This window comes from Protopterus annectens, chromosome 13.part0 (genome assembly GCF_019279795.1).
Source record: "Protopterus annectens isolate FY-2018-M chromosome 13.part0, PAN1.0, whole genome shotgun sequence".
Classification (NCBI taxonomy): Eukaryota; Metazoa; Chordata; order Ceratodontiformes; family Protopteridae; genus Protopterus; species Protopterus annectens.
This window is the reverse complement of record NC_056747.1, coordinates 280473618-280500274: the sequence shown is the minus strand read 5'-3', so window position 1 is coordinate 280500274 and position 26657 is coordinate 280473618.

Genomic DNA, 26657 nt, shown 5'->3' with positions numbered 1-26657 from the left:
TGTTGGATGTCGCTCTTGTGCTAGATTTAACAAACGCACTATAAAGAGAAGATTAGACTGTGCCAGGTTAGTTTTTGGGAAGCGTTGTAATTATAAAATGCCGTCGGATGCTCCGACGCCCGCTTCATCTAAAAAGCGCAAGGACAAAGCAGCAAAGCCTAGGTTGGAAGAACCGATTGTCCCGGACGTCGGTTCTTTAGAGGGCTCGGTGGAGCCGGAGGTTCTGCCAGAAGTTTCTTTGGAGTCTCAGGGAGAGACTTTACTGTTACAAGATGTGTCCTCTCAGGAGGTAGGCCAGGCTGAGGGGGCTTCTCAGGTAGCTGTTCTCCCCTCCCTTCCTAAGGTGGTTAGGCCCTCCCCTTCTGTTCCCAAGGCTTCTTCGAGAGGCAGGCCAGGTTTAACTTCTGTGGGTGTTTCTCCTAGTTCTTCAGGGTCTCTGCCTAAGAAACATATGCTTAAAATGGCAGAAGATTTGATTACTATGATTAGAGGTTCTATGCCCCCTCCTGATAAGAGGCCTAGGGTGGAACCTGAGCTTGAGAGTTTTGAGCAATGTTTGGAGGCTTCTGAGTCTTCGGCTGAAGACTTACAGGAGTATCCTCCTTATTCTGATTCTGATGTAGATGATTCTACTCCTTCGGCTTCTCCTCCTGAGGATTTTTCTTTCAGAGACTCTTCATTCCATGAGGGAGCATTTTAAATGGGAAGGTCAAGATTTCTCTGATTCCAGGAAAAGGCTTAGGGAATTTTGTTTTACCCCAGCATAGGCCTTTGGCTATACCTCCTGTTCTGGATGTGGTGGAAGATGTTTTTGCAGAGGCTTCCCTGAACCCTGATTCTTTGCCTCCTGCCCCAGTTAAACCGGATAGGTATTATAGGGTGCCTGAAGCTCATAAGTATCTTTTTAAGAGTCCTAGGGCAGACCCAGAAACTGTTTCTCAGGGGCCTAAAAGTGTTAAGGCTTCTGTTGTTAAAAATCCTGTTCCTCCTGATAAAGAGGCAAGGGCTTTGGATAGATGGGGAAAGAAGGTGTATACTTCTTCCACTTTAGCCATGAGGGCTTTGAATTGCCAGTTCCACATGTTAAAATACCAAAATTATCTCCTTTCACAATTGAAGTCTAAGGTGGATGCTCTGGCGGAAGGTATTGAGTGTAAAGAGTTGCAGGATTTAGTTCATGTTTCTGAACAGGTGGGTAAGCATTCTTTGCAATGTGGTTTTGATGCTGTACAGGCCTCTTCGAGGGTGGCTGCCACTGGTTCTGTTCTTCGCAGGCACGCCTGGCTGAGGGATCAGAATTTGGCTGAGCATGTTAAGACAAGGATTTTGGATGCCCCGTTACAATCTGATGTGTTGTTTGGTTCGCCTGTGGAAGCAGTTTTAAAGAAAATGGAGGACAAGGCTAAGTCTATGCAGACTGTTAAGGATTTTTTGCAGGTTCAGCCTCCGAAGTTTAGTAGAAATTGGCCTACTAAGGGGTGGACATATCCTTCTTATGATTCCCATTCTAGGGGTAGGTCTAGACGTGGTAGGGGCAGAGCTCAAGGTTCTTTTAGGCCTAGAACAGGAAGTTCACCTGCTCAGTCTTCTGGTGAGGGCAGGGGTCAGTCCTTTCGTAAACAGACCCAATGACCTGCCTTTTCAGCTGCCAGAGCCTTCTCGTCTGGCAGCACCTTTGGGAGGAAGGCTGGCACTTTTCAAAGAAAATTGGAGTTTAATTACCCAGGACAGATGGGTATTAGATATCATTCACCATGGTTACAGGTTTTATTTCCATACCTTGCCTCCTTTCAAAGGCATGCCAGACATTCCGCCTCTACAAAGAAAAGAGGCTTACAAGCAAATTTCTCTGTTGCTCCAAATAGGGGCCATTCAGCCGGTTCCTGTGCCAGAAAGGGGCCTAGGATTTTATTCTCGCCTGTTCCTAGTACCAAAAAAGGGGAACACGTGGAGACCAATTTTGGATTTATCTATCCTCAACACTTATCTGGACATTCCCAAGTTCAAAATGTTGACGTTACAACAGCTTTTACCTCTGCTGGGAAAAGATCACTGGATGGTAACTTTAGATCTCAAGGAGGCTTACCTTCATGTGCCTATCAGACTAAGTTGCAGGAAGTATCTGCTTTCGAGCTGGGAATTCTCATTATCAGTTCTCTGCATTGCCCTTTGGCTTATCTACTGCGCCCAGAGTATTCACAAAAGTTCTGGCTCCAGTGATAGCTTACTTCAGGCTAAAAGGCATACAAATCTATCCTTACTTGGACGACTGCCTGATTCTGGCTCAAGAAAAGGAAGACCTTTTTCAACATTTGGAATATGTGATAGCAGTGCTAAGATGCCTGGGGTATTCTGTGAATGAAATAAAGTCCAGTCTAGTACCCTCTCAAGACATGTGCTTTCTGGGTGTGAGACTGAATACAGCAGCCCAGATGGCCTTTTTAACCCCGGACAAACAAAAGAATCTGTCTCTTTACTTCCATCAACTATCTCTTCAGTCCGGGCTGACTGCAAGGACAGTCCTTCAAGCCTTAGGGTTCATGGCATCTTGTATTCTGGTGCTTCCCAATGCCAAACTGCATATGAGGAAGCTGCAATGGTATCTCAAAATGTATGGACACAGCACTGCCAGGATTTGGACACTGTCATTCAAATAATACCTTGCATTCAAAGGGAATTTTTGTGGTGGGCTCAGGAATGTCACCTAAACAAGGGACTCTCTGTGACCCGGCCAGAGGCGAGTCAAATTCTAACGACAGATGCCTCAGACATAGCTTGGGAGCTCATCTGAATGGAAAGTGGATACAAGACAAGTGGCCTGCCAGACTACAGCATCTACATATCAACATGAAGGAGATGTTAGCAGTCCAGTTTGCATTAATGGCTTTCAAGGAGTTACTTCTTCCAGGGCAGGTGTTGATTCTAACAGACAACACAACTGTCATGTGGTACATCAACAAACAAGGGGGAACTCATTCTTATCCTCTATGCAGGCAAGCAATGATTTTGTGGGAGACTGCGCTCAGCTTGCAACTAAATCTTCAGGCAAGGTTTCTGCCGGGAGCACAGAACTCCTTAGCAGATGTGTTAAGCAGGCAAATCATGGATCCCCACGAGTGGAAACTGGATCTTCATGTATTTCGGAATTTGACAGTGTCATGGGGAACTCCAGACATAGATCTGTTCGCTTCTCCACTAAACCACCAGCTGCCAAAGTTTTGCACGAAAAGGTTTCATCACACAGCTTGGAAAGTGGATGCTCTTTCTTTCAGTTGGAAAAATCTTCATGTGTATGCCTTTCCACCTCTGCCTCTCCTCCCAAAGGTACTCCTAAAGATCAGACAAGACAAGCCAAGGATGATTTTAATAGCTCCAGATTGGCCTCGGCAACACTGGTACCCATTACTGAGGAGTCTGGTAAGGAAGCCTCCATGGCCTTTACCTTTGATTCCACACCTATTGTCTCAGAGGGACGGTCATCTACTCAATGTCAAGATTCACTCTCTTCATCTAACAGCCTGGCATATTATGTTTTGAAACACAGCAGGTCTCAGCTTCCTCAACAAGTTTTGAATGTGATTATGGAAGCCAGAAGACCTAGTACAAGGAAAGTGTACGCAGAAAAATGGAAGAGATTTTTATTTTGGAGTGCAGCAAAGGATTTGGAGGTTTCTGAGCCTAATTTGAGTGTGGCTCTTCAATATCTTACTGAGTTATTGGACAAAGGTTTGTCTTTCTCTTCCATTAAGATTCATGCTGCAGCGATTTCAGCTCACTATGATTGTGACCCACCATTGTTTTCTCATCCTTTGTTCAAGCAATTTCTTAGAGGGGCAAAGAATATAAGACCCCCACGTAGAGCTCCTACTCCTGCTTGGGACCTCAATTTTGTGTTGGAGAAACTTACTCTACAACCTTTTGAGCCTGCGGCTACTGCTGAATTGAAATACTTGTCATGGAAGACTGCTTTTTTGTTGGCCATTACTTCTGCAAGAAGGGTTTCTGAATTGCAGGCCCTTATGGCGGTTGAGCCTTTTTTGATTTTCCATAAGGATAGGGTATCATTACGTACTAATCCTTCCTTTATGCCTAAGGTGGTCTCTAGTGTGGCTTTAAACCAAACTATTCATTTGCCTACTTTTTATGCAGATCCCCAAAATAAGGGGGAAAAGATTTTGCACACTTTAGATGTACACAGGCAGTTGCGTTATTATTTAAGCAGGACTAAGGATTTTAAGCAGTCTCAGCAGTTGTTTGTTTCTTTTGCTTTGAGTTCTCAGGGCAAGCCTGTTTCAAAACAAACTATTTCTAAGTGGATTGGGTTTTGCATTGCATTTTGTTATTCCCATCATGGCAAGGAGGTTCCAGCTGGGATTAGGCCTCATTCCACTAGGGCTACTGCCACTTCAACAGCATTTCTAAGGGGGGTGGCAACTAAGGATATTTTGGAGGCAGCTACCTGGAGTTCAGTGCATACTTTCTCTAAGCATTACCACCTGCCCCTCTATTCTAAATCTGGGGCTGGTTTTGCCACGGCTATTTTGCAGGGCATGTTGACAGCTCCAGCTTCTTTATGATTTGCCAGCCTCCCTTACCTCTGCTTTGGGATTCTACCCAAGTGTTAGGACTGCAGCAATGTGGGATGAAGAACATAGTACAGTTTTGTACCTACCATAAATGTAGATGTTCGAAGATCCACATTGCTGCAGTCCAATTTACCCTCCCTCCTTCCCCTCTGTGTTTAGGGGTGGTTGTGTGAGTGGGGTTGTACTTCTGTAAATTTGTATATATTGTACATATATTTGGTACAGGAGTGTTTGGTGTTTTTTGGTTTTGGCCTTATCTTTTTAGGGTCTTCTGACATCTGGGGCAAGAAAAGACTGAGGATATGACGTCGGTCATGCGCATTTGTACCCTGACGTCCTGACGTCAGACTAATGCGCCTTGACTGACGTCAGCCTTATACTTTGGTATTCGGGCCGACTGGGACAGCGGACTACCCAAGTGTTAGGACTGCAGCAATGTGGATCTTCGAACATCTACATTTATGGTAGGTACAAAACTGTACTTTTCCCTTTTTGTGCTCAAAATAACCTATCCCATTTCGATATAGATTGGCCTTACACATCCCATGGTTGATAATTATAAATTTACTGGAATTATACCACAGATAATTTGAAGGGGACCCATGGATGGGTTGAAGTTTTTAGAAGCTGTATCTGTTTATTAGTAGTACGGGGGAAGTCCAGGGGTAATTCCTTTCCATAGATCTAACTTGCATTGAAAATGGACAGGGATAAACTGTGTTTTATGTGGATGGGGAGTCTGTTCCATAAGCAGTGGTCTTCTCTGAGAGATTCACCTGTCCCTGCAAACCATTATGTTGATGTTGCATAATAGGTTTAAATCCCTAGACCAAGTATTTCTGATGTCATTTGACTTTCTGATTTTTGGTAAATCTGTCAATAATGGGTTAGAAGATGCCTTATGTGCCAAACAGAGGTCACGTCTTAGCAGTCTATAGGATGCCAAGTATAATGACAAGGTTTTGAGTCAGTCCATGTAAGACATATTGTTTATGCCTTGTATCCCTTTAGTAAGGTTCGTCAGTAGGCCCAGGTCTGGGGAAGGTCCTCCATTATGTAGGGGAATGACTGTAGCTGTTCTCCATTCACTTGATACAAAATCTATATGGAAGCGGAAATTAAACCGTGTTGCTGGGGGTGTGGCTAAATCATGCTTCAGATGCATCCAGGGATTTTGTCAAGACCCATTGATGCAGTATTGTTAGATTTTGACAGCACTTTAATGACTTGGTCTTGTGTGGTAGATCCAGGTGAACCAGTCTCAGATATATCTTGAAGAACAGACAGAGGGGAGAGAGGAGTAAAGTTAGAGCAAAATTTATTGGCCAGTAGGTTAGTTACAGCTTCAGCCACAATGTAGGTAACATTATTCATAATGAGCTCAGAATATTGCTGCATTATGCTTTTGAGACTTTGAATATATCTAAAATATGCCTTGAAATTGTCTTTGACTTGGATAATTATTTTAGCCTCAGTCCTGGCTTTGGTGGGTTTTATTAAGTTCCTGAGTTGTTACATTCTAGGATTTACTCTTCTTACTTTTGGTCAAAATTATTTTCCTTTTTATTATAAAGCTTGTTAAGATCATGGTTCTTTCATGTGGGTTTGTTTCTGGAGTTTGCCCTGCACTTGTTCCTATGAGATACAGATGCATCTATGCAGCTGTCTACATACTGGTATAGTGTGGTGGTGTATATTTCTGCTTATTCATTGGAGTTAACTGGGTTTTGTGGTGATTTGAAGCTTACCAACGTATCACTTTTATTCACTGTAATCCACAAGTGAAAGGGTGGATGAGTGATTTCATCCTTTACTACAGGGCCTTCATCAGAATGATGTAATTAACAGTCGATGTCTATTATATTTTCCTTGGTAATTACCTGTTTGACAAAGACCAGCTGAATTTCTTATGTATCCTTGTCAAATTTCTCTGCTCACTGCAAATACCATCCTGCTTCATGAATTAAGTCTCCACTGGATGACCATAGTCATTTAGTTACAAAATAAATATATAAATAAACAGGCAGACTTACCATGTAGATATTTAATTACATTATCCCAGACTGCCCTTTTGAACACCTAGGCTCTTTCCTTATCTTAGTTCATCTGGATCACACACATGATTTATCCCTCCAAGGAAGGGGTAATATGCTCATTTCCATAGCAGCAGAGCTTGTTCAGCTACATGTGTAGCACAAAGAAATGGTTCAGAAGGCCCCAGCCATTCTGCCTGCTGGTGGCCCCAGTTTTGAAAAATGGGGTGTGCTGTTCAGAAAGGAGGAGCCCTTCTTTGGTAGCAGGGCTTGTTTTCTAAGTTGAAATCTGGGCTAATGGTCAACTAAGGCTGCATTAGAGTTTGATAGCCCATATCCCCCCAACACATACACATGGCTTCAGACTCTAGATGAATAAGAAACATGTTGGGCTAGCAGTCCTAGCAGTTCACTTTATATTTGGATGGGACACACTGTGGTCAGTATGGCATACTGGCTGATGATAGTGATGTTGAGGAGCATTGTGATGGGCACTATATGCATTTATTATTGTGTTGGATAAATATGGCATTAGGCAAGTGTGTGCACATCAGTGTCACAAGCCTGTAAACCAGTGGGCCTCTGATCATGAACAGTACTAAGTGACATATCATCTGTGTGCTGTGGGAAAATGAAAAGCACCCTGACTGGTGCTTAAGTACAGCTATCTGGGTGCATAAGTGGTGAATACAGCCCGGCAGTGGAAATCTAAGATACATATGAATCTTTTAAAACCCTGTTACATGTTTCCTTGCTCACCTGGAAATTCTAAGTGGAGTGTCATTACAACCTGCTCTGATTTATGGCTACATTCTAAAACTGCACCTCTAAACACAGGTACTCCACTACATATGCAAATGAACACACACACACACACACACATACAAACACACATTTTAACAATATGTACATTTTCTTCATTATTTGCATCAGTTTTCTATCTCCTCTTTGTTTCCGGATGTTCTCCTGCATTTGGATAATTATATTATTTTCAGTTTTCACAGTTTGTCTGTAGGCTGTTGCTGGGATAGAACACCTAGCACAATTTTTATCCTTCAATCAAGGATGCTACTATCAGATTGGTCCCAGTACAGCTGAAGAACTATGTATGCCTTTGGTTCTTTAAAGGAGCAGGGTAGCAGGGGAGACTTGGACACTTGCCTGAAGCATTTTAGAAGGAAAAGACTCTTCATAATGACTTTTCTGCTGGTATACAAATACTATAAATTAAGTCATACGGTGCATTAGTGATGTGAGCAACCAGCAAAGGCCATATAAATACTTCTAAATGGCCCTACGTAGAGCCTGAGATGGTAGTCCCTGACCTCTGATTTGGAAAATACTTCCAGGAAAATATGATTACAACAGGGCACTGGGGAAAACCTGGGCTTTTACTTCCAGCTGCTGTAAATCTGGTCATTCAGTGGCTGCATAAATACTGTCATTGCTTAGATGCAAATGTTGATTCTCTGCCAGAGGGAACAGTATATTGTTACGGCAATGATTGCAACTAAATGATGCAAATGAATGAGTACACAAACAGGAGATTAAACACAATCTCAGCTAAAGCAGAGAAGAAGGATAATATATAGGGAAATTATGCAAGCTTTATGGTTAGAAATTTAATTTGAAAGAGCAATCAGTTGTGCCATAAATTGCATAGTGCTGCCTATTAACAAGTGTTGTTTGGTTTTGAACACAGAAGTGCTGTTGCCAAGTTCATTTTCTACAAATAATGTTAGAAAAACTTTTTCAAATACTAAAACAGCTTTGAGCATCTTGTTTCTTGCTGAAATCATCTTATGGTGCCAAGCTTTACAACAAACAGATTAAAAAAAAGTAATAGAGTAGATATAGGGAGTGGTTAATAGACAATGAAAGAAAATTATTCATCTAAATGGAACTGGCAGCTTTTTACGTCATAATTATATTCATGCATTTAAAAAAACAAACGTGAAACCATGCATTTTTTTTTCTTTTTTTTTTTGGCCATGTAGTTTTTATCTAATATGTTTTTGTAAATTAGAATGTTTATCCTTAAAAAAGAAAATGACATAGTCTGAAACAGACTGAGTTTTTCTTTGGGTCTGCTGAATGTTCTAAGTCATACAGCAGTGCAACACATTCCAGTTATATGCACACACACACACATTATACATATGGGTTCACTACATATGACCGAAAGTTCATATGACCGAAGCCCATTTGACTGAGACCAAATGACCGAAAGTTAATTTGACCGAAAACCCAGATAACCGAAAACTCATTTGACTGAAAAACAGCCCTGGCAGGTATATGCCCTGTTCCCCAGGTAGTGCGACCCTGGAGTGAGAATATAAAGTTAGGGTGTGTGTGTGTGTGGGGGGCACAGTCCCCCACATTTTGCAACCAGTTTTTAGTGATGTTATATGTTTTAATGTATTTTTAATTGGTACACATGTATATAATAGTGCATAAACTGCAATTATGTGGGGGGCTACACCTCCCTAACAATATATTCTCACTCCAGGGTCACACTACCATGGGGAACAGGGCATATACCTGCCAGTGTGTTTTTCGGTCAAATGAGTTTTCGGTCATCTGGGTTTTCGATCAAATGAACTTTCAGTCATTTGGTCTTAGTCAAATGACCTTCGGTCATATGTAGTGAACACACACACACACACACATATATATATATATATATATATATATATATATGTACATGGCATTTAATCTAAACATATTTCATCTAGAAAAAAAGTATCACAATTGCTCTAAAACACATTTCACAAACTGAATCACATTTGATAGAAAAGTATGTGCAGCTACGGAAAATCACCATTGGAATGATTTTGTATCATAGGGATTGCAGTGCAAATTAGTGTTAATCAATATTTGTACTTTGCTAATGTCTGCTGTGTTATGTTGTATCTAACTCGAAGTATTTGTGTTCCAGCAGAGATTCATTGTGTGATGAGTCTTCTCTTTTCTCTGTAGTTCTGTGACTGTTGGGTTAGTATATTTAAGTAAGAGAGTGTGTGTGTGGGGGGGGGGGGTGCAGAGGGACCTGCTCCACTACAATAAAAGGTTTTGGAGAAGTATTTGCTATATATGAAGCTTTATGTACTCTGATTTGACTGTTTGTTTTATATTAAATATTTATTAGATAAATCTGTTAGATATTTTGTAATTAGATGTCTTACAGAAAACTCAGAAGACTCATATGTGTGATTTTATATATATATATATATATATATATATATAAAATCTTAAATGCTCATACACAGAGATACACGCATGCATATAAACACACACATGCACACATCAAATGAATAAACACATCATACGTGTAGGGGAACAAAGCATGGACCTTGGGGAGAAGCCCTGTTCCTTAACTTTATATCGTCTCTGAAGTTGTACTATCCCAGGACAAGTCTATATAACACTGACAGGTAATACAATCCCAAAATAAAACTGCTTGTCCTTTTGTCTATGTCACATATTGATGAAATCAAACCACAGGTCTGGTTTGCATAATTTCATAAAATAGACTTTAGGAAACTGAGTTCTACTGCAGTTTGTCTCATACAAATAATGTAGCAAAATCTTTGTTATTTCTGTTAATGTTATAATCAAGAAGGATCTTCTCATATAAAAACCAGGGCTGAATGAGCATCAAAGAGCTTACATGGGGGAGGAGGATAAATATTAAAGCCCAGTACTGAGGAGGATAGGAGTGACCCTCATTGCTTGTACAATAATATAGCTTCAGCTTTGGAGGGGGGTCTAATGCTTGATGCAGGTTTCAGTGCATATAAATGCACAATGTATCATGCCAGATGCCTGACATTGTTGGAGACCACTGTTGTCAAAGTGTTGCCCTTTACATCAAGATCAGTGGCTTCAATTTTTTTGTCTTCCACATAGCTGACCATCAGCTGATCTGAGTGTCCATCATCATTTACTGAGTCTACCTACCTCTCCTGATCCCCGCAGACTTTCTTCCTATTAGGATTGGAGCCAATGAGGAGAATGTGGTGTGCTGGGACAACATTGTACAGCTGCAGTGGGATATTTCTCATTTTAGTTCAACCCCTGCAAAAGTCTGCCAACATCTCAAGGGTGGGACATGCAATGGGTGTCTGTGCTGAACTATCCTCACTTCTGCAAAGGGCTGATATCAATAGAAAACCCTTCCTACCCTCAGCAGCACTTCTGCAGCCTTCACCATGAAAATCAAACCACTTTTTTGTGCCCCTCACACATTCTCAACCCCTCCATCACCCTGGATGCCCATCCTTCTCTGCTAGTGCCCAAGATGCCTGAGTTGCTGTTTGATCACAGGTCCTGTAGCCAGGGTTCTTTCTGCTACATGGTGCTGGCCACATGTAGTGAACGAATATTGATTTTATTACATCTGAGGTGTAGAGTATGAAACCTTTGTGTGGTTGAAGGACAGACCCCACCCCCTTGAAACAGCTTGCCTTTAAAAGCAAGTTGCATGTTTTCTGTAGGCTCTCATTTTCAACAACTTGCTGTAGACCGATGAGGACTGCTCACACTATCACATTCCAAGTGTAAGCAGGGAGAGGGAAATGAGCTGGAGCAGACTGACATGTCTTGCAATCATACTACACTTTCTTGTACCAAGAAGAAATCGATGGCACCCCTAAATGTATCAATGAGATATACCGTACTGGCACCCCTAAATGTGTCAATGAGATGTACCTTACTGGCACCCCTAAATGTGTCAATGAGATATACATTACTGGCACCCCTAAATGTGTCCATGAGATATACCTTACTGGCACCCCTAAATGTATCAATGAGATATACCTTACTGGCACCCCTAAATGTGTCAATGAGATATACCTTACTGGCACCCCTAAATGTGTCAGATATACCTTACTGGCACCCCTAAATGTATCAATGAGATATATCTTACTGGCACCCCTAAATGTGTCAATGAGATATACCTTACTGGCACCCCTAAATGTGTCAATGAGATATACCTTACTGGCACCCCTAAATGTATCAATGAGATATACCTTACTGGCACCCCTAAATGTGTCAGTGAGATATACCTTACTGGCACCCCTACATGTATCAGTGAGATATACCTTACTGGCACCCCTAAATGTATCAGTGATATACCTTATTGGAACCTTACTGGCACCCCTAAATGTGAGGTTGACAAGTAGGACACACAACAACAACAAAAAAGTGTGTTAAAACTGGAAAATGTTTCATAGGATTTGTTGTGCTCTCTGCTCAGATACTACAGTACCACTATTTAAACTAATACTGCCTTTGCAAAAGCTACAAGTGATGCTAAAAAAGTACATTTAGCTCAGTGTAAAAGCAGGGAAAGCTTTACCTTTACAGTTTTGACATTATACATGTGTTGTTGGAATGCTGCTGAGAAATAGGGTGGTTGCTTGTAAACCCGGCAATATACATTTAATGATGGACTCCTTTTGGTAGATAGCAGTTAAGGACAGAAAGCAAAAGGACTCTCTGGTGAATTCCAGCACTGCTTGCACTGACTGATCATATTTCAAGGACATAATAAATGCACTCTCACAAAAATACTGGGGTCCTTAGTGATTTTACTACTTACCAACTGTCAGCAGAGGTATACATACCAGGCCTAAACTTGACCCATTTCTGCAGCAGTGATGCAGCCTTGAGTAAAACTCTGACTTTTTCCCTTTAGTGAAGTTTGTGGCACCAGAAAGTAGCATGGTGAGAAATTCTGTGGGGCTGCTAATATATGGGGTGCCCTCTAGACAGGATGGGGTCTCAGCAGTTACTTCCTGAGGTGAAGGTATGCACTGAAGATATGCACTGTGCTTGCCAGAATGAGGAAGTAGGCCCAGTAGGAAGCAATTAAAATAATGAATGAAACATTCTGAACTAGTAATTTCAGTGACTATAGCTGGGCATATCTTGACGATTTCTCTTTTCCCAATTTCCTTTGACTTCTATTTTTCTTGGTCCTTCTTTCAGAATTATGGGTAAGAACTAAGAGGAGGCATGGCAAAGGGAATGGATGGTGATACATGGAAGTTAAGAGGGATGAGATGTCTCCTTAAGGCACAGAGATCTGTAGCACAAACTTAGTATTACAAGCATGTCATAGGTAAACTGATACTTATCACCTTCATAAACAAGAGTTTTGAGCCAATACAGAAAAGTGCTCTAAGAATAGTAAATATAGTCATACAACACAAAAAAAGAGGCATTCAAAGCTGGGGTTGCAATGAATGGAGCAGCTGATTATAAGGACATTTTGCCTTACCTTTTTCTGATATAAAGTCAATTGCATGAGGATCTGAAGGTCAAAACAGCTGAGGAACAACTTGCAAAAATGGGCAATCTTTTACAAACAGATTCATTTACCCAAGGTCTGGATAGATACATTTGCAGAGATGAGAAAATAATTGTCTTCATTTTGTTTAGAGCTTTATTTTGAATATTAGAAATTTCCTGGGTTATTCACTATGGGAAACCCCAAAATAATATGACTTGTGGTTACAATATGTAGGAACAATGCAGATTAATAGAATCATAACTGCTGTCCTAAGCTTACATGACTTGATAGCCAAGGAAACATATACTGTTCAGTATACTCTAGTCAGGCAATGACTAACCTTAACTCAGTCCTGAAAAATAACTAAATATAATAAACAAAGCAAAATACGCTGCTTGGATATTTGGTCCTAATTTGTCAGACAACCTAATATATTTGCATGGGATATTATCTACCTATTTTTGGAAAGGCAAATATCATTATATCAGCAGAGAGGAAGATAAATTAACATTTTTGAAGAAAAAATGGAAGAAAGATTTGTGAAAGAAGTTGGGATTTGAATGAATTAATGTTTATGTACTATATACAAACAAAACATTTGAATAACAGGAGGAGGAATGGAAGTTTATTTTGAGTGATGGTAATAAAAAAGGTTTAGGGTTAGTTATACAATCATGCTATACATATAATGACTTTTGATGTGAAGCAAGCAATATAAATATTACTGGATAATGGAGTAGACTGCAGTAAGACTGTGATGTCTCCATATACAGAAAGTTGGAATATTCCACTTAAATGTATTTCACACAAGTTAGAATTATTTTGTAAAGGTATCTCATTTCCTTGTAAGTGGAGAGTTCAATTAGATCTTGTGTATGGAAGGCCTTTGATTTGAAATCTGTTTAACTGTTCTTTGTTAAACTATCCTGATGTCAGTTGTAATAAAATACTTACGGAGATAAACACATGATCAGTGAGGAAAAATCAATAATCCGGTGAAAGGATATGTGTCAGAGACCATCACTAGCCTTACACCACTTGTACAGTAGGTTCAAAGTAGGTGCCCAAGCAATTTGCGTTGTGACGCGTGGACAAGAAAGGACAAATGGAGTATGACAATATCCTTATTGGCCATGGCAGGGAAATCAGAGAGAGTAATTGTTATGTGTATATCACACAGAGAGGCCCAAGAAGATAGTCCGGTGTTGATCAGGAAAACAAACTCTGCAAGAATAATTGATGAATACTTGGATTGCTGGAGTTAATTCAAGAACCAAAATCCCTCACAATTTATTTAACAGGAAATGTTAGGACTTACAAACTCCTCCAGTGTCAGAGTAATCCTGAAAGACAAACAGTAAGATTGCTGCTGCTGTGCATCCCCACCACAGAAGCCACATAAACTGTATACCTCAGTCCTTTTATCTATCCACTGAGTAGGTATTTTCTAAAACTTAAGAACTAGGGATATGGTGGAAAGCTTCTGGAATTGAATAAGTATACATTCATGTTATCTACCCACTCAGACATTTGTGGAGATTGACTGTGCTGCTATTCAGTAACAAATAAAGGTTGCTGGAGACAACATTAGGGCGGCACAGCGGATAGCAATGTTGCCTCACAGCAAAATGATGCTTAATTTGATTCTTGGCTGGAGTGCCCTCTGTGTGGAGTCTGCATGTCCTCCCTGTGTTTGCATGGGTTTCCTCTCACATTCCAAAGTCATGAAGTAGGTGAATTGGACACACTAAATTGGCTATAGATATGAGTGTGCATGTGAGTGTGTGGTGTGGAAGAACTACTGCGGCAGGACTAGCCACTCGGTGGTGTAAACCTTGGCTGTAGATTATCATTGTTAAAAATGACACCCAGACCCTATCTGCAAATGGGGAAAAAGGAGTTGTGAATGGATGGAGAGAAAGTTTCTTTGCATTCCATCATTTTATTGTTGGATCTTTGCTGTAAAGATAAGCATACCTATCAGAATGTTATACATGTTCCAAGTTCTGAACTCGCTACTTCACTATCCTCCTGCCTAATAAAATTACAGAATCTAATTCTTGTAGAATGGCAAAAGAAGTCTTTGCTATCCTTCCTGAAAATGATGGGGGGAGGGGTTGAGCTACCCAAGTAACAACAAGGAGGACACACACAACACCCCAATTAGGAAAGGAAAGGTACTGAGAGATGCAACGATATGTTCAGCTCTGTAATCTGAGGACTGGACTCATTTGTTAATTTCAAACAATGCTACTGTTTTCCTAGGACAGATTTTTGAAAACATTTGCTGTAGTGTGATCATGTTAATAAGTTTAATAAATTGTATAGTCCTAAGACCAATCTAGGCTCGGATGGTTGGCTTGCCTCAGGAAAGAGGTCCAAATAGCAGTAGTGTTTTTATGGTTTTGAGATGGTTTGGAATCTGGCCCCTCCTTGGGACACACACTCAAGAAAGATACTACAACATATTACTATTTTATTGGGATTGTATATACTCTCAGGGAAAAGTGATAATTTAGAACAATTCTTTGCACAGTTTACAAAAATTGCTGATACCCCAAATTGGCATGAACATAAATAATAGTAGGTGTCAACACTTCTTAAACTGAATTCTGACTGTATACACACACACACACACACACACACCCCTGCTCTTCCCTGAGCAGCAAACTAGTTTTCTAAAGTTAATCATGCCTGAGAGCTGCAAAGTGGTGGTGAGACAACAATAAGGTTTACACCTTTTCAGACGCCCATTGTGGGACTTTGTTTAAAAAAATTGCAGGACAGCCCATGCCTGCATCCACGGCAAATGACTGGACTTCACTTTATTGAAAAACTAAAAAAGCTGACTTGGTTGAAATTGTAATTTTCTGTCATTGCATGTGATGCAGTGTTTCAGATCTAAAATAATTTATGCAACAGTGAGGGGAAATTAGGAAATATTTTTTGTCTTAAACTCTCCAGCCATTTGCCTTTTTTCATGGTTTTCCACAGGACACAACTTCCCAAAGTTTCTCATGCAAAGCCATGAAAAGGCTTATTGTGGAATTAATCAGGACATAGGAATCCTCCAAACACTGGACCTGTCTCAGTCTGGATTCATCAAGGGCAGGTCATGCTTACTCAACCTGGTGGGTTTTTTTGAAAAGGTCACCAAAGCAATGGATGAATGCAAAACAGTGCACACTGCTTACCTCAACATGGCGAAAGCTTTTGACACAATTCCCCAGTCGGATATAGTAGAAAAGCTAAACTCCTGCTGGATTACCAACTGGCTCACATGATGCAGATAATCAGAATAGGGAAGTTACCTCCACAGAGACCAGTCACCAGTGGAGTCCTCCAGGGTTCTGTGTTGGAACCACTCCTGTTTGGCATCTGCTTTTCTGAAGTAAAAGCCAATACCAAAGGGCTCTGGCTGACTAAGTTTGCAGATGAGTGTAAGCTAGGAGCAGTCATTTAATCCTGAAATGACTTCGTGCCATCCTGCAGAAAGGTTTGTCCCAAATAAATAACTGGTGCCAAAATCATGGAGTGAAATGAAATGCCAAAAAATACATTATTGTATCCTTTGGGAAGTCATCTACCCCAGGGAACTACCACATTGGCAATACGTCCCTAAGAGTTGACTCAGACGACTGGGATTTGAAAGCTTATGTGAGCAGTGACCTAACCTTTGACCAATATGTATCTATTACTGTAAGAAAGTCCTTCTGTATTGCACAGCTTATAAACAAAGGATAGTGTCTAGATCTAGTGATATTGTTGTCCCACTTTAGTTGGCCCTTATTAGACCAATCATTGAATATAATGCCCCCTTTGGCATGTATCTGTCCAGAAAGATGCAACAACTGGAACACCCACAGAGATACCCTACTCAAAGGCTACAAGGCCTAAACAACATATCCTACATGGATTGACTCAAAACCTTGTCAATATACTCTCTATCCTACAGACTACTCAGAGGTGACCTGTGTTTGGCATACAAGGCATTCTCAGACCCATTACAGATGGATTTGCAGAACATCAGCAAGTCAAATGGCATCAGATATACTCTAGGAAAATAAAACCTCTTCTGCAACATCAACAGAATGGTTTGGAAAAACAGGTATGTTTTTCAGAGGATACTGCTGCTGTGAAACATACCCCATCCACATAAAACAAAGTTCATCCCTGTCCATATTCAAGCTCAATTTAGATCTTTGGATGGGAAACAGAACATTTACTGCAGGACTATCCCCGTACTATTAATTGATATAGGCAGCTCCTAAATGCTTTATCCCATGCATGAGTCCACTCAAATTATCTAGGATATGATCGCAGTTATTCTCATTATGGGTAATATATAAATATTGACCATGGTATGGCTATGGCCAAAATATAACCAAATGGGATAGGTTATTTTGAGCAAAAAAAAGGGAAATTGGCTAGGCTTACAATGTCCTGTAAGTGTGGTTATCCTGGTACTTAGCTATGAGCTCAAAATGGTGTGGTCCTTCATAAACAGGGGCATGTGGTAACCCTAGACAACAGTCATCTAGATCAGAAAGTGTCTGTAAGCATAATTACACTGCTCAGGCTGTGGGGTTTAATTATACCTTTTCCAGACTAGTGAGAGAGAGAGCCTTTAAAAGGCTGAGACTATCTTTTGCATCTGTTTCAATAATATTGCACAACATGTATAAGAACTGCAAGCACCCAACTTTGGTCCTGTGGCACAGAATAATACAGCCCTTACTGTGCTCCAGGTGTCCTGGGTTTGACTAGCAGCATGAGTGCTGGAGGGGATTGGATTGGCAGGGAGTGGATAGAAGTGAGTGGCTGATGCTAGCCCTTCCATCCTGTGGGAAGTGAGGCTGCCTAGGCTTTCTGCAGTTGAGCATTAAGATCTGTGTAAGTGCTGTGTTGCAAGAGGCAAACTGCTTGGTTGGGAGGTTGCTTACATGTGGAAGCATGCATACACCTCATTAAGGCAACAGTTGCAGAACTTGCAAGGCTCATAATTAGGACAGATTCCCATCAGCAGCAGGGTGCTTTACCAGCATCCTTGGTCTCCTCACGTTGAGGAGCTGACAGCAGCTGTGGGGAAGGGGAACAAAAAATACATACATATGTACATACACACATATGTACTGAAAGAATATAAATGTGGATCCGATCTCATGTAGAACTGGCTTTTTAAGGAAAACGAGTACCATTTTCTACAAAAAGGTTCCAGAAATTAACATTTCCTGTTATGAAAGCTTTTTGGTTAAGAAATAGCTGAATTCTTTATAATTGTTTTGCATGTGTGCACTTTATGTGGACATCAGCTTATTTACTCTTAGGTTTTTGTTTGACAATGTGCGATCTCAAAATACATCTTTTTGAATAAACACAAGGTGTAGAGTGTTTTGGTACAAAGGCCAGTAGGTGGAAATCAATTACTGCAAAACAGTGTTAGATGCAAACATTTTTGCAATATTTAGGGCCTGTTCTACACAAATGAATATTCTGGATACATTTTTAAAAGTCAGTCTGTTGTGTCTGGGTACACGTGAAAATTGTATATGATTTTAAATACACCAACCAGGGAGCAGCAGATGGTGAAGACAAATGATTTCTTATGTGACTTTAAAAATAACACTGAAAGACAAATTTTCCACTAGACAAGACCCTTTTCTAAATAAGCTAATAAATAATGAAAAATGTGTTTATTGCATTGAAGTCCTACCTTCCTCAACCAGTGGAGACCACAGCTGTCTAATGTTTTTTTGTCATATCCTGCTGATAAAGATGTTATTATTTATTTTATTTTATTTTACATTTGTTGACCGGGCTAGTCTAGCTGGAGATATTTCCATTTTCAGTAGAGGCCCGGGGAGAAAAGCTCCACAGAGAATACATAAAGAAAAACATCATAGTGTTTGTTAGAAAGTTAGTAAAAGGCAAAAACTAACAACTCTACAATTTAATATTATTACTAAATGAATTAATTACTACCACACACAGTTGCAGTCCAAAAAACCTTATACAAAGATAAAAAATACTTTGTATGATAAAGGTACTAAATTAATTAATTACTACCACACACAGTTACAGTCCAAAAAACATTATACAAAGATAAAAAATACTTTGTATGATAAAGATACAGGATAGGAGGTAAGAGAAAAGAGAGCTAAGAATGAGGGAAGTTAGAAGGGATTAGTTATGGAAAAGAGAGCAAGTAAAACAGTCAACAAGCAAAGAAGTATTAGGAAGACAAGTAGGAGTAGAAGAAGAAAGCCAAGTGGAGGACAGAGTCAGCAAGAAGTAGGGAGGTAGTTTTAAAGTTGAGTAGAAGTAGTGGAAAGTTAATCAGGTTTACTACAGGAACAAAGCCAGTGATTTTGGAAGTGCAGTTTAATGTTTTGTTTGAAAAGAGGCAATGATGTAATCTTTGTTATGTTGCTAGGTAATAAATTCCATTTTGTACCTACCGAATTGGTAAAAAGGGAGTCACCAGCAGTGTTATTTGATTTTATAGAACTAGTCAAGAGTTTACTAGAAGAGCGGAGAGAGTTAAGATTGTTATAGGGGATTATGAGTTGTGAGAGTATAGGGGTGTTCTTTGGTTGGTACAGTATTTTATGGGCAATAGTGAGTTGTTGGATTGCAAGATAGTTCTGAAACTCTAGCCAGCCTAGTGGTTTCAAGTTAAGACAGTGATGGGTTCTGTAGGGGTTACCTGTAGCAAGCCGGCAATGTTATTGTAGCAGGTTGCCAATTTGGTAAGGTTGGTTTTCTTGAGGTTGGTAAAGATGGGAGAAGCATAAAGAAGAGTAGAAATAAGATGGGAGTGAGCAATCCTAGTTCTAGTTGAAGGCGTAAGAAATGGTCTAATTCGATATAAGGATCCTATTTTTCTATTGACAAGTTTTATGGAGTTGTTAATGTGTTGGTTGAAAGAGAGATTATTGTCAATTGTAATACCTAACAGTTTAGTGGTAGAGTCGGGTGAGATGACAGTGGCATTGTTGGAGGAGATGGTGAAGTTTAAGGGGGAGGTCCTAGAAGTGGGGGTGAAGAGGAGAAGTTTAGTTTTTTTAGCATTTAATAAGAGGAATCGACTGGAGAACCATGTTTCTATGGTATTAAAGATTTTTTGAGTATGAAGAGATAAGTTCTGAGGTGGAAGATGCTGAGCAGATGAGTGTAGAATCATCGGCATATTGAATGCAGGTAGCTTGAGGGATTATAGTTTGAAGATCATTAATGAAGAGGGAAAAGAAAAGTGGGCCAAGAATAGAGCCTTGTGGAACTCCGATAGAAACAGGCAAAAGAGAAGAAATGTGGTTATTCCAAAGAACTGCTTGTTTTCTGTTTGTAAGATAAGAATTAAACCATCTAATGGCTGGGATATCAAAAGATAGGGATTCAAGAGTATTAATTAATAAAGAGTGGTTAGCCATATCGAATGCTTTGGAGAGGTCAATGAAGAGGGCAGAAGAGAGTAGGTTGTTGTTACGGTTCAGATTAATGGTGTCTACAAAGGAAAGCAGGGTGGTAGTAGTACTATGATGCGGTCTGAAGCCATGTTGACAGTTAGCTATAATGTTGTGAAGAGAGAGGTGTTGTGCATGCTGATGGTGGATACATTTCTCCATAATTTTGGCCAAAGGAGAGCAATAGGTCTATAGTTGGAGTAGTCTATGGAGTTTCCACCTTTATGGAGTGGGATAATATGAGAGACCTTCCAGATATCTGGGATAATTCCTTCTTTGATTGTCCTATTTATGAGAATAGAAATAGGATATGCGATAACCTTGGCAGCCGTTTGTAGAAAAAGTGAAGGGAGCTTGTCAGCAGAGGGGGTACAAGGTTTTAGTTTGAGAAGGAGTCTGTATATGTAAGATGTAGAGATAGGATGTAGAGAGAATTTAAAGGAAGAGTTTGTAAGGTTACATGGTGGGTGTGAGTTGTTGGCATTCAGTTGTTTAGCAAGAGCTTGTATAGTTTCAGTGAAGAAAGAGTTGAAAGCATCTGCAGTTTGTTGAGGGGTATCAGGATCAGCATTAAGTGGGGAAGGTGTTTTAGAACTTCCTGGGGAGAGGAGTCTATTGACTGAAGACCAGAAAAGTTTAGAATTATTAAGATGAGTTTGTTGTAGTTCAAAGTAGAATTTTTTTTGTCAGCTATTATTGCCTTTTTAGTTAGATTTCTAAGCTGGTAGAAGTGTAGAAGATCAGGGTTATTTCTGTGGGATCTCCATGTGGCCCAGACTTTATTTCTAGTGAGAATAGTTTTTTTTGTTTCATGGGAGAGCCAAGGGGCTGTATTAGATTTAATTCTAATGATACGTTCAGGAGCATGTATGTCAAGAATGGATAAAAAAGTTGAGTTAAAGTATAGTACCGCATTTTCAAGAGGAAGTGTTTTTAAGGGGTTCCAGTTACATGCACTAAGTTCAGACTGAAACAGTTCTAGATTAAAATGTTTGATGGTGCGTATATTTCTTATAGTGCAGGGGTTTACACAATCAGCCTTTTCTTTTGTTATGAATGTTAAGGAGTGATCACTAACATCATCTGGCAAGGTTCCTACTTTGTAACTATCTTTGACTTTGTTTATGAGTATCCAGTCTAAAATGCTTTCTCTATTACTATGTTTGTTGAGCCTAGTAGTTGAGGTAATGGTTTGGGTAAAACCATGGAGGTTGATATGAGAAGAAGGATTATCAGCATTAATGCTATTCCAGTCTATGTTCAGGTCACCTAGTATAATGGTTTCTTGGGGATACATAGCAGATACCCAACTAAGATAATTTTCTAGGATTGGTATATTGTTACCAGGTAGTAGGTACATACAGATAATATAAAGGGATTTTTTGGAATTTAATTGGAGTTTTGCAATGATTGCTTCTACATTGCTATCTTGAGTTGGAGAGGCAAGAAGGGTAGTGATATTCAGATGATTTTTAAAAAGAATTGCAACTCCACCACCTTTGCGGTTGGGACGGTCGAGTCTTACCATATTGTAGCCTTGGGGAGTAATCTCAGTGTCTTTAGTGAAAGACTTTAGCCAGGTCTCAGAGAGGCAGAGAATATCAAATGAATGTGTGTGAAGGAGGGAATGCAGGTAGGGTACTTTGTTGTTTATGCTTTGGGTATTAAGATGTCCTTTAGGAAGGTGTTATTGAGTTTGGGTATGGATACTAGGGGAGAAAGGAAAGTATGTTATGTATGACAATTCAGCTGACATATGACTGGGATAACACTAACCAAAAAATTAACAGTACATATCCTAAATGGAAGGACAAAGATAAAGTTTCCTGCTAGAGAATAATTAGAAATAAAATACCAATTTCTACAAACCTATGACTAATTCAGTGCTGTTATCTTATTAGCCTTACCCGTACACAACAAAGAACTGTGGTGGTTACACCTTGCCTGTTGAATAATTTGTTCCCTATCTCCGGGCTGTTATATTGGCAGTCTTGTTTATTTAAAAGCATAGTATGAACAGTGTGAATGAAAACATTTTGTATTTTGGCTGAGTATATCTGGCGTAAGAACCACTGCATACCTTATTGTAGCCTCCTTTCATATCAAACTATTGGAGGATGAACTCGGTGTATGTATGCACTCCAGTTGATAGGTAAGCCAGTTCGTGGTCTTCCCACCCCCTGGATTTGTACATTTATAAGGCCAAGTCTCCACCCACTTTCACATAAAAAATATAGATACCCACATAAATCAATGTGTGTGTGTGTGTGTGTGTGTCTTTCGGCCTTTCCCGGTTAGGGGTCGCCACAACGGAACTCCGGTCCGCTAATGATTGGCAGTAGAGCTTTACATGCTGGCTTGCCGGGCCTAACGCACAACCTTCAATGAAGGAACGCCCATTCACGCATGTCGTCACACAGTAGACGCTTTAACTGAGAATCGAACGGGCAACGTCTAACTGTGAGGCGACAATGCTACCGCAGCACCACCACCGCAGTACTACCCACATAAATCAATAAACACGCATATTTTTTCAAATATGCTGTCTCATTGCTGTCATTTTAGCAAACATTGTAAAAACTCTAAAAAGTGCATTTGCTAAACAGCAAATCCTAAAAAGTGTAGTATCACTTTTGGTAGACAGCCCTTGCTCTCATACTGTCTAGACAAAGCACATCTACAAAATGAAAATGTAGTTAGGGACCTAGGTACAAGGGTTTGCAGCTCTCTCTCGACCATTATGTGACCATGGTTGCCAATAAATCCATTTATTTAACGCATCTAATTGCCCGAGGTATATCGAGGTCTAAAGAGGTAATCACTCAACATTGATCAGGACAGTTACCAAGTACAATGCCCCCTTTGGGATGCATCTCACTAAACATATCGAAACATTATAAAGATCCAAAGGTTCATACAAAAAGATCACATGCCTGATGTCCCTGAGCTACTAAAAGGAGCTGTAAATTATATCCCTTTATTCAGTGTCTCAGACTTTTGATGGAAGATTTCTGCCTCGCTTACCACACCATTAGAGACCTGATTGTTCTGGGCCTCATGTTTCTCTGTATGTTCAATATTTCCACAAACACTAGAATGGGGATCTAAATCTTCACCATCAGATAAATAAAACATAGTGGAGGGACAGTTTTAATAACCCAGCACCTCTCAAACCTTTGGAATAAACTCTTTCTGGGTGTTAAGCAGTGAGACGCACTATCTTAAATTGAACATAAACTAAATGACTGGGTGGGTATGCACAAATTTAGTCCAGAATTGACCAGTATGGTCCTCCTGCAGATAGGAGAGACAGTCTGAGGGAAGGTACTGGCAAGGAAAGATTGCTTATGATACTCTGTCGGGGTTCATTTCCCATTTTATGGGCTTCATTTAAGGCTTACATTTTTTTAGACTTTGCTTCAACTTTCTAAAAGCCTGAAAGAAACTGAAAAAAGAATGTAAACAATGAACGGATCAGGTTCAGACAGTGGAGTTACTTGTGATAACTATGATAAAAATATTGTCTTAAAATACCACCTCTTCCGTAAGATACAAAATCTCTCAGACTATCCCAAATTGTTACTTTAGCTATTTAAAAATACAGTTTATATGAAGCAGAAATAGAAGGTTCCTTTTAATCCAAATCACTCAATGTAGAATGATAATTCATGTATATTAATGTTATTCAAATGTCATCAAGAATAATGTCTGCTTATTACTGTAACTTATATTGATGTGTTGATTTTAATTTTACAAGATCTTAAAAGTTCTTGACAAGAACAATACACTTTTAATGGATATTTCCAATATTTCATATAACATCTGACCATATTAAGACAGGAATATGTGAAGCTCCACTAAAGAAAGCTAATGGCCCTGATGGTCTCCCATCTGAATTTTATAAACAGTTCCAAGACATAAGCATTTATTTACTTTGTTTATAAGCATGTTTAATCAGAAAACCATCATCAACAGACCACCTTTTCCTTTGACTAGATAATACTTTTAAGAAATCTGTGGAGGATACAAACTTAATTGAAACTTATAGACCCATTACTCTTCTAAATTCTCATTAAAGCATCCTTTATAAAATAGTTATCAAGTATACAATATCCAGATTATTAGATATAGTGCATCCAAATCAGTTTGGATTTTGTAAACTATTCAATTGTATATTTGAAATGATAAAAATAATTTTTATATATGAGACATGCTTTTTGGTGCAACTGAAGCATATAAAGCATTTGATACTGTAGACCGAGAATACTGATTTCAATTGATGTTGTATCTTAAACTGTCTGTGGAAGCTGCTATTTATTTATTTAACATTTGTTTACCAGGATAATCTGACTGGACAACTGGTGTCCATTTTCAGCAGCATCCTGGGGAGAAAAGCTACAGGCATTTCAGAAAATAAAGTTATGGCAACAATTAGTTACAAAAGTATAATAGAATATAAAAATGTAAATTTAGTAATTGTTAATATTATATATGCTTTATTTGATAAGACATTTTCAAATTGTAAAAATTTCATCAATTATTCAACAGCTAAAGGGAGATTTATTAGGTCTGCCCTTTATCACCTTCATCATTTCTATTCGCTATTGATCCAGTTCTGAGATGGATAGACTCAGACTCAAACATTTTTTCTGGCTTGATATTCATTTCTAATGCTGCTTTTAAATTTATTGCTTATGTTGAAATCATTTTAATATTACCAAATGTCCAAGAGTCATTAGAATGTTTCTTTAAATACATAGATTATATTAAATTACAGGATATGCATTCGATTTTCCTAACAAAAACAGTATTCTTAAAAGGTGAATCAAAATTTGGATTGTGACAAAAAAAAAACATTTAAAAATCTTAGTAACACAGCAAGAAGTAGCACAGCAAACCAACAGAGCTTGTGGACAGCGTAAACAAATAAAAATAAACAGAATCAGTCACCATATAAACGCTGTCCTCAGATGGCACTACGATGCTGTTCCAAACCCATGAGGTGCAAGAATATATCACAAAAGTCCACAGGTACTACTCCACATAAAGGAAATTGTAGTCGAGAATCCAGAAAGGTAAAAAATAACAGCTTTATTCACTGAAACACACCAATAGTAAGCGCTTTCGCCGTTAGGCTTCCTCAGACTTTACAAACGACACTCCATAGTTTCTGTTTAAATAATCCTCCAAGTACAATGATTGGCGGAAGACATTTAAAGTCAAACTCATAATTTAAAGTGCAATACATACTATAATAAAATCATTATGATAAATATTTGAAAATTCATGTAACAAAAATTTTATAAAAGTTTATAAAAAATATATTTTAAACAAGAATATAAGTCTAAAGTATAATATATTAATAAAATATTAATAAAAAACTTTTGCAAGCTCATACAACAGAACATCAAGTGACTACCACTATACTGATATATGGTTAGGTCATTTCAGTCTAAAAATTATCCTATATATTTAGTATTATACAGCATTTAGTGACAAACCATAGAGGAGGTGATCTAATCAATCAGACCCTTGAATGTGAACTTAGATGGATTATTAGATGGAGGGCGGATGAACCGCCGGGTCTAAATGATAAAGTTCATATTAAGCCTGTTTTGAAAAGCAGGAAAATTTTTAGACCGAAATGACCTAACCATATATTAGTATAGTGGTAGTCACTTGATGTTCTGTTGTATGAGCTTGTAAAAGTTTTTTATTAATATTTTATTAACATATTAATATATTATACTTTAGACTTATATTCTTGTTTAAAATATATTTTTATAAACTTTTATAAAATTTTTGTTACATGAATTTTCAAATATTTATCATAATGATTTTATTATAGTATGTATAGCACTTTAAATTATGAGTTTGACTTTAAATGTCTTCCACCAATCATTGTACTTGGAGGATTATTTAAACAGAAACTATGGAGGGTCATTTGTAAAGTCTGAGGAAGCCTAATGGCGAAAGCGCTTACTATTGGTGTGTTTCAGTGAATAAAGCTGTTATTTTTTACCTTTCTGGATTCTCGACTACAATTTGCTTTATGTGGAGTAGTACCTGTGGACTTTTGTGATATATTCTTGCACCTCATGGGTTTGGAACAGCATCGTAGTGCCATTTAAAAATCTTAGGTTGACACTTTGTCTGGGTTCCTATATAGTAGAAGCTCAAAGATATACGTTATCATGAGAAACATGAAAAGAAAATAACATAAAGTGACCTTTGTGTGTAGAATCAGTTTTTGGAAACTGAAGATATGCTCTATGGTCTT